The sequence below is a fragment of the Cygnus atratus genome, chromosome 5 (assembly GCF_013377495.2).
Source record: "Cygnus atratus isolate AKBS03 ecotype Queensland, Australia chromosome 5, CAtr_DNAZoo_HiC_assembly, whole genome shotgun sequence".
NCBI classification, from domain to species: domain Eukaryota; kingdom Metazoa; phylum Chordata; class Aves; order Anseriformes; family Anatidae; genus Cygnus; species Cygnus atratus.
The window spans coordinates 40,843,030-40,852,494 of record NC_066366.1 but is presented as its reverse complement, the minus strand read 5'-3'; the positions used below and the strand labels follow the sequence as shown (position 1 = coordinate 40,852,494).

At 35.7% G+C, this 9,465-nt stretch overlaps 1 long non-coding RNA gene across 1 annotated transcript; it reads right to left on the bottom strand.

Annotated features, from left to right (window-relative positions):
- Positions 1-1,066: 1,066 nt before the first annotated feature.
- On the bottom strand, positions 1,067-6,413 carry LOC118244652 (uncharacterized). Its single transcript, XR_004777614.2, has 3 exons — positions 6,284-6,413; positions 2,639-2,923; positions 1,067-1,723 (listed from the first exon to the last, which is right to left on the bottom strand). It is a non-coding gene; the product is annotated as an uncharacterized LOC118244652 (long non-coding RNA).
- Positions 6,414-9,465: the final 3,052 nt, after the last annotated feature.

Here is a 9,465-nt window from a genome sequence, read left to right as displayed (position 1 = left end):
TGATATCTTAAGATTTAAAAAAGAGTACACATCTTGTAGAAATTTGGCCCAAATAATTAATTAGCATTAACACTTATGGCACTTAGGCTGATCACTGTTTTGGTGAATTAGCTGGAGGCTGTCCAAAAAATTGCGAAAACTGTTGTGTATGTGACCTTGGGAGTTAACAGTGGGGAGAAGCTGCCCCACTTAATTGCAAAAATGTTCATGAATCTTCCTTTGACCGTTCAGATCTGCTGTAATTACTGCAGTGGTTTGAGTCTTCTGTTCTTATAGTAATGTCTGTTTCGTTTCATGCCTGCAACATTAATTTTATATGATGGAATGCTATACTACTGGTGCCCACTGGGATTTTATCTGGCCTCTAATTGGCAGTTGATGAGGTTTTTGAGTCCTGAAAAACCTTGATGCCAATTTTATAGTGTGGATTTATAGTGCTTCCTGCAATTCGGCCACAGTTTGATTAAATTATTTTCTTTAATTTAGATTTACTATTATCTTGTATGCTCATTTTTCTTTCAGAAGGTACCAACCAGACATTAATATGGAATAAAATTAATGAAGAACTATGTATAAATATTTTATAGTGCATCTAAAATGTGCACTATTTCTTTTACTGATGAAACAGCACTTCTGAGAATTTCCTGAGATATCCCAGATTAGTATGCACCGCTTTAATCTTCAAATGTATTAACACAGAAATTTTTAGAGGGAAATGTTGGTGGAATTAGAAAATATATGTATTTGGCTTGCGTTGCAGAAACAATGCCAAGCTCCTATGCCAGAAAATGTATTCAATGCTCAATCAAACAAAGAGGATGATGGTGGAGAAAGGACATGGATATTCATCACTGGTCATGTTCCTGCTTTGTGAATGTGCTCTGCAAGTTGCCATGCTATTACAAGCCCTACTGAACCATAGGTTGTATTTCCTGAATGCAAATCTACAACTCAGTGAAACTCTGTTTTCAATTTTCTGTCAAATTTATTCTCAGCCAGAAGAAATGTTTTCATCTGATGGCCATTTCCCAGCAAAATGAATAGATGTAACATAATAGGCAGGATGTATATTTATCAAACACATCACACACATGCACTTATGTATACTTCATATATATTTATGTAATACTGGTTATGCAAGCATTGTAAAATAAAGTTTCTCATGTTAAAATGACACTTTCTAGGAGGTACTCATCTTGTGCGTATGTCTAGAAAGCTGTTAGAGGTAATATTAGTACATTAATTAACTGACTGTACTGTCTGAATTGCCAAATTTCTTATTTTCTAAGGATAGATTCAATATTTTTGATCAAGATTCATCTTGGTCCAGTAACACAATTGTTGGTCTCTGTGATAGATGGGGATTTCCAAGCCACTTGAAAAACGTAAGATTAATGAATGGTATGAGCAAACGTGAGGCAGCAGTTGTATTCTTGATTTGGTGTCCTGAAAGCAGCAGAAAATAGGCACCTTCTTTTTAATTTGTTTCCTCAGGACATTCAGATACGTCTTTCATCACAGCAATCCTTTTAACAGTCTTCCCTGAAAAAGAGTACTTTCACAAGGCTGGGATTGGAAAATATTTTCCTATACAGAACATTTCCTCGGAAGTGTTACTGTTTTTATTTTATTTTTGTTTGTTTTGTTTTGTTTTTAAATAATTATTCATTAGAAGGTTATTACCAGTCCTTTTCCTTGGTTCCATGCTTGGAGGTTGTCATTTCTGTGAAAGAGATGGAGTTACCAAAATTACTTACTTACAAAGGAGAAGTATAAGATTCTTAAGCCGTAGCTATACAGGAAAAAAACAAACAAAAAGCTCCTTGGCATCTGCAGAATTTAGTTGCTCAAAACTTTGTGGTTATAGAGAATCTGAACTGATTTAGGCTCCCTTCTGTAGGCAGTTTGGAAGTTTAGTTTTATGTCTGTTTAAAGCATTTATGCTAAGTCTTTGTTATGCTTCTGTTAACAAGTATTAGAGGTTTTGCTCATCCTAAGCAGACAGAAACATTGTAGAGAAACGATTCTAATCTTTGGGGTATTTCTTCCTACAGCAAGGAGAAAACAGAATCAGTGTGGACATGCCGTAGGCCAGGCTGTTGTGAATGTGCTTTGGGAAGCTGTCTCTGCTTTGGGCTGGAGGGAAGTTCAGAGAGTGGTATTTTTTTTTCTTCTTTTTCCTGATTTAGTTTTGGTTAGGGAGGCAGGTATTTGAAAAGATCTTTACAGACTAACAAAACCGAAGTGCCTAAATCTGTTTGTTGTCTCTAAATTTCAAGTGTCCCTCCCTGATATATCCTTTCTTACTTCTGTGTTGTAAAAAGACTTTTTAACCAAATTTGATATCTTGGGATTCCCAGGACTTAAATCAGCAGGAGGGCTTAAGAGGGGTGGGAAGGAGTAGTAGCACAGACTGGAGAAATGTAGGAAAGGAAACATCAGTTCCTGGAGCATGATGTCAGTGCTTATAGCCTCAGATTTCCGAGCAACTTATTTTTTCATTTAATATTGAGTTTCAAAATAAACGTAAAATAGTGCTTCTCTCTCAGCTCAGAGATCAATTTGCAATGCAGTGTACATATGTGTAAACAGGATAGACAGCAGTACAGAAAAGCGGGGCGTTTGCAAGCAATACCACCTGTACTTCAGCTGGGAAGCCTCTGCCATCATCAAATCGTCATTCATTTCTCTCCTCCCCTTCTCGACAATCAGCGAAAATATGGTAGAGAAGTTTTGCTTCTGCTTTGCCCATTCCCACTTAGAATTCTATTAGGAATAAATTCTAATAGGTATCAGGCTCCAGCTCCTTGATGCTCTGAAAGACTCAGGCAGACTTTTAGGAGAACGGTGGAATTTCTTTTCCTCTTTTTATGCTTGCTAAGAAATTTGCTCCATCAGGCCATTGTATTTCTGGTACTTCTGCCTTTAGTAATATTAAACAACAACAAAAAAAGGTTAATAGAAAGTGACAGTACTGTGCTCTGACCAGACTGCTTCAAAATTTCTACAAGATGTAGCAAGATCTTAGAGCACTGAATGACGCAATACCAAAATCTTTCTTGAAAAGCACTTAGAAGTCTCCAGAATAACTGTGAAACCTGTTCTTTACTCATGCAATCTGTTTGTTAGTAACACAGAAAAGATAAAACGTAGTGTATTTCATATTAAAGAATATGTCCAGTAAAACATTGGACTACAGTATTTGATAAGGCCCTTTGAATTAGTCCAAGCTTCCATGTATTTATTTTAAAATTCTCACTAAGCATTGCATTGAAGTATTGCACTGGAGCCCTTGAAATAATTCTCAAATTCACCACTTCTTGATTATAAATAAAAGGTTATTTAGAAAAAAAAAAAAAAAGAGAGAGAAATCAGCAGCGTTGTATTTTCGTATTTTAAAGAAAATTATATTAAAATATATCCCGACTGAACCAGAAAATTCCAGGAAAGAGAGATCAAAGCAAAAGAATAGCATAGGACCACAGATGTGAGGAAATTCATTTTAAATGGGGATTTTTCCTTGAACAGCAGCTTACTGTCTAAAAATGTCTAAACCAGTGGAACAAAAATAACTTAACTCCCTTCCCTCCCCTTACAATCTGCAAAGATGGTCATTTTGCAGATTATACGCAGCATTTGCATATATTATTGTATATATTAGCAGGAGAGGTTATCTACTCTACCCTGTCTGAATTAGACTAAATTCTATACAATTTTTACTCCTTCCATATTACTGAACATTTCAGTAAAATGCAGAATGGGAGCACATTTCTGATTTTTTTCCTAATTACATGTTCTTCTGACCATGAATTAATCTCTTGGCTTTGGAGGTGAATTTAATTTTTGCACATATGGACTGTTCTAATAATTAAAGTTTATAATTTTTCTATGTTGCAAATAAAATGCTATTAATAGCTAAATCCCATAAATACTCATGTGAGAGAGTTAAGAAAAAGAGGAACACTGTCAGATTTGGGCAGAAAGTAGTCTTCAATCCTGCAAAAATGAGAAATCTAAAATATTTTCTTATTTCACAGCATAAACTAGCTGTCTTTTCAAGATTTTTGTCAGCAGACAAAAGCATTTGCCAGCCTCTAACCTTTAATGTATTTCTGTAGTAACTCCCTGGAATTTAAGACAATTGCCTGAGCTGTGATTTTGATTAACTTATTTATGTGTTGAATACAAAAAGGCTAAGATATGCAAAAAGTTGGAGTGGTACTCTTGGACTCCTCTTTTCCCAAGCTGTAGAGGAGAAAAACAGGAGCTGTTGCAGTCATTTTGCCAGAAACACAGAACATTTTCCCAGGGAAGACCCCACAAAATCCCAAAGAAAACAAATCCTAAGCAAGCCAATAGAAATCTTTCCATTAACTTCAGCAAAATTCGTATCAAAACAGAAAGCAGAAATATCATCTAGCTGAAGTTGGAGGGTTAATTACTGCAGCCTGGAAATACTCAAGTAGGAATTTTAAGAAAACCGAAGTTTAATATTGCTGCTCTTACTGAAAGTGTTTTGTAATTACTGAAATGTCAAAGGAACTTGGCATTCCCTTATCTACCAGGATTTTTGCTAACATAATATGTGCCACAAAGATTTATGTGTCAACTTGGGCACATCTCCATTTTTTTTTAAAATGACTTTAGCATCACGTTTACCATTCAACCTACTCAATTGCTTTGGCATGTATATTCCCTTCGGGAAAGCAAACCAAGGAATCACCTGAGTGTGATGCACAGTTTATCATGCGTGCCTGTAAAAGATTTTGGAAGTGGGTCCGTGGTAGCTGAGCAGCCCACAGCCACAGTGAGAACAAAACTGCTCAGAAGGGGAAGGTCTTATGTTGCTGTGCACTCTGGTAGAAAAATATCACTTTCTATAGTCTACTTCCTCATAGTTTGATCATGTGCTGATTTCTTATGGAACCATCTGTACTACTTAATGTGTAATGGAAATGGAAAATTAACTTATAATGTCTTGGATCTTAAAAAGTATTTGTTGTGCTCGATGCACTATTTGAGCTGAATGGATCCTCAGACAATTCAGCGTTTCTATGATTATGCAACATCCCTTTGCTTGTGAGAACAACCAGCCACCTTCAAAACCATTTCTATTTTACAGAAATAAAAATGCCTAGGTTTTAAAAATGCCTTTATGCAGTAGATCATATAGGATAATAGCTAAATGTCTTGTGGGTGATGAAGTAAAGAAAATGCTCTTGTTGAGTATTGCTCGGAAACACTGAGACTGCCGGTCCATTATTTGAATAGACAGCAATAGAAATATGCTGGAGATGTCAACCACTAATAAACACGTTTCTGCATATTTAAATTTTTTCTTTGTTTGATACGGGAAAAAAATATCTTAGGCAATACTCAATATTCTGAGGCGATGTGAAAGTTGCTAACAGTGCAGAACTTGCTGACAATTTTCTTAAGGAGGAAGAAAATGTCACTTCTCTACATCTCATAAGGCCATGAATTTTTGGAAGTTAGTTTTAGTACTGCCACAAGTTAAATCTGTCAAAATCATGATGGCATCTTTCTGTACATAGGCCAGTTTAGGGGAACCAGATTAAATTTCTTCTTTCATTTTATAGATGCAACATTCAGCCTGTCAGTAGAGGCAGTTCACTGAGGTATCTACCTTATGCTGCAGAGAGGAAGAATTTAGTTATAGTTTCCAGCTTTCTGTTCAGATGGACACTGATGTTTTGACAGTGTTTTCTAATGAGATATGGTAGCAAAAAAAAACAGTAGCCATTATAGGTGCCTAGTTTGTGTGGTGGTAGTCTGAAAACCATCTTTTATTACTATTTTGGTCCTGCTGTAACATCTTGCTTGCATTGGGAGCTCCTATTCTATTGGCAGGATGAAGGATGTAGTAATTCCATGGCTCTACATCAGCCATGCCTAAATCACGAAGGGCTGTATTTATTGCTGTATTTATTTTTTGTGCCTGTGTAAAGAACATTTGTAGATACTGGTGCTAACACAGACTAATCTGCACACAGAGTCACATTTCAGCATGCCAGCTGTATTCCAGACAGAAAAAGAAAAAAGAACTTGTATGGTGGGATTGCGAGTCTGCCTTTGAATTGCTGAGTGACACTTCATTTTATATACTATTTACGAAGGAAAGTATAAATGTGGGGCATTCATCTACAGCCCTGCCTCAGCCTGTTAAAAGCTATCAGAGGTGCAGACATTCACTTGTCTAAATTGTTCAGTTTTGAAAAACAGCACATGTAGTTATGGCAAATACAATCAGAAGAAAACTTACAGGAGAAGCAGTTCTGATGGGTAAACTCATTCCTGAGGTGCTTATCACTAGAGAGTTACAATACAAAACTTGATCTCTGGTCTTCATTTTGGAAATCTAGATCTTGCATGTCTGGAATGCCACCTGAGAGATGCTGTGGACCTTCAGTTCTGGGGTAAAAAACAAAACAAAACAAAACAAAAAGAAACAACTAACCAAAAAAAAACACACAACAGAACAGTGTGCTTAAATCTGCGTAGGAGAAACACAAAAACATACATTGCAATCTTGGGTAGTTCTGGTTCTCTGGCTGTAATAAAGTAGTGATTGAAATGAGGCATCCACTCATTAGCATTTTTTGGAGAATCATTTCCGCATGATTCCATTTCTAATGCAGGAGCAGCCTGTAATTTTGCAGCAAGCAGTGCAAACCTATTTCTGGCTCACTGGGCCAAAATTGCTTTGACAATGAGTAGGATGCATATCTGGGCAAACAGACTCTAAAAAAAGGGAATTATTCAATCAGTAGCATTGAGTCACTTTACTGTGGCTGCATGTTTTAGTTTATTTTTGTCTGTATCTCTAGGGATGGTACTGCAACCCAGAACATTTGCTGAACTGGTACTCAGTGACTAGGCTGACCTATATTCATTCTTGCAATGGCTTGGGTGTTGAGTACCTGCAGCTTGGTCACTAACTTCAACAGATGAACTGTAGCTTTTCTTTAGTGGAAAAAAAAAAAAACACCTTATATTTGACTATGCAGTTCTTATATTCAACGTTCATTCTACAGACCAAGAAGAGTTAAAGCACAAAACTGGGAACCGTAGGATCTGGAATTGCTTCCAGACTAAGCCTTTAGCTTGCTTTGTAGTGGACCCTCTTTAGTTTCATCAGCTGGATTTATGAATCTATCTATGTGTTTCAGGGAGGTGTCAGAGTATTTCAAGCTCTTAAAATCATCAGCCTCTGCTGGAGGTGCCACCTCTTGCCATTGATGCTAGAGGAATCCTGGGATAACAGGATCAGGTACTCAGGTCACTGGGCTTACCACCAGTTCTGTCCAGTGTTTCTGTGAATGAGCTTTCCTTGTTCCCTTTTGGCACTGAATCTGGCTCTCTGATATTCTAGTCTGCCTTTGTCCTTGCTGTTGTATCGGTTTTGCTTAAAGATTTATAATGCACAGGTGGAAAATACTGAGTCATTTTAGCAGTCTCACCTCAGCTATATCTCAGGGGAAAAAATGAAAAATTAAATCATTGTACTTAAGTTGCCAACACTGTCACTCCAAACATTTGTCAGCAGACCTCAGTGTCACTTACTGCTACAAGTTTAAGGTCAATTTGTGTCATAAAACATGACTATGTGTTTACTGCCAATAAATTTTGGCTTAATAACAGTCATTATGTGATATACATTGTGCTTTAAACAGTTTAACATATAAATGCCGCTGTGGCTTATTGATCTCTTTTCATTAGAGAAGAAGTTTGGTGAGCAAAGGGAGGTTTATTACAGATATACTCAGTGTTTCTTTTAAGTAGTTCATAGGATAAAACAGAGAACTTGCTGACGAAGTAATTATAAGTAAGACATTTTAATGAGGCTATGAATATGTATAGGTTCAAACATTCACAAGTACAAAAAAGTAAGTTCAACTTGTCATAGAATTAGTTCTCTAGGAGGACAAATGCATGGGCATGTCTCAATATCTGCTTTGGAATTGTTAAACAGTTTAGCAATCGGTTTATAAAAACACAGGAGGCTCAAAGATTTGCAGATTTCAGTACATATGAGGAGCAGTTCCTGAATCTAAACAAAAGGAATAATTAACAAATGCGTAGTAGGGAAGAAAACAGCACAATTTATATTTCATGTGGCCAAAATGTTTGGAGTTTGGAATGGGAATGGTGGTTGACTGAAAAAATAACTGGTTTCAAATCTTTGGTTTGATGTTACATTGGTGTTCTGTTCTTAGACTTTTGTTTTGAGGGAGCAAGCAGATTATCTGTAGGAGACAGAAGAATCAGTATTTGATGTCCATCACTGACTTTTTCAACCTCACTGATTTCATGTTATTTTTATGAATAGGTTAGAAATATAATAGTGATTAGTGTGCAATTAGTGTGCAAGTAGTTTCTCACAACAAAAGCATACTCTGTGCTTTAGTATATGTATTAATCTCTTTTGAAGACAGCAAAATAGGTATTTTGTAGCAACTGCATTTTTATGTGAAATCCATTGCAATTGTGCAAAATTGGAATTGGCCTCTTATAGGCTTATAAAATTACAGATTAATGATTTCTCACATTACTGCCTGCTCTATCTTTGTCACTGTTTAGAATAGAAAAAATGTTTCTCTGAAGATTGAATATAAATTAAAGCATTTTTCAGATGAAATTACACTTTATTCTGTCCACTACTTTTTTTTTTTTTTTTTTTTTTTTTTTTCTGGATAAATACAATTTTCTTACTCAATGTCAAAAGATTTTTTTCTTTTCTTTGTAACAGTAAAATTGCTGGTTAATACCAAAGAAATTTGAAACTTTGCTTTTTGCTGTTACTACCTCTGGAAATTCATCATTTTTCTTAAAATAAATCTAATCTTACTTTTATAAAAATACTTGGATAAATTGCAAGAAAATATTGTCTTTTTCACAGTGAGGGGCGAATGTCACCAGTGGTAGTATACAATTTCTGATTTATAATATGCTTTTGTCTACTCTATCAAATTGATCATCTAGTCTTTCCCAACGTGTTTGCTACCTGGAACCAAATGATTTGATGCCTTGATCACACACCTTTGACCTCAAATGCTTCCATCAGGAAAGAAAACAGATTTTCCAAGGCTCCTGAAAGTGAATTGGTCATTTGTTCTTTGTATATGCTTTCTCCTTATGCACAGATGCACACGCACACAAATTTACATAAACAGCAAGAAAAGCATTACTATAAATGCCATACATGAAAAATGTATTCCACAAAGTTCCCATTAACTTAAGATGAATCAGTATTTTGCCATTTCCTGGAAAAAAATGTTAGAGTAACAGCAATGCTAAAGATTAGAGCCTTTAATGACTTTTTCATTTTATATAGATGATGTTAAAATGCAATTTAAAGTATTATGCAACAGTTGAAATTGCAGATTTTTTGTGAAAATACTGAAACAAATTCTCTGCATATGTGATGGAGGATTTCAATGTACT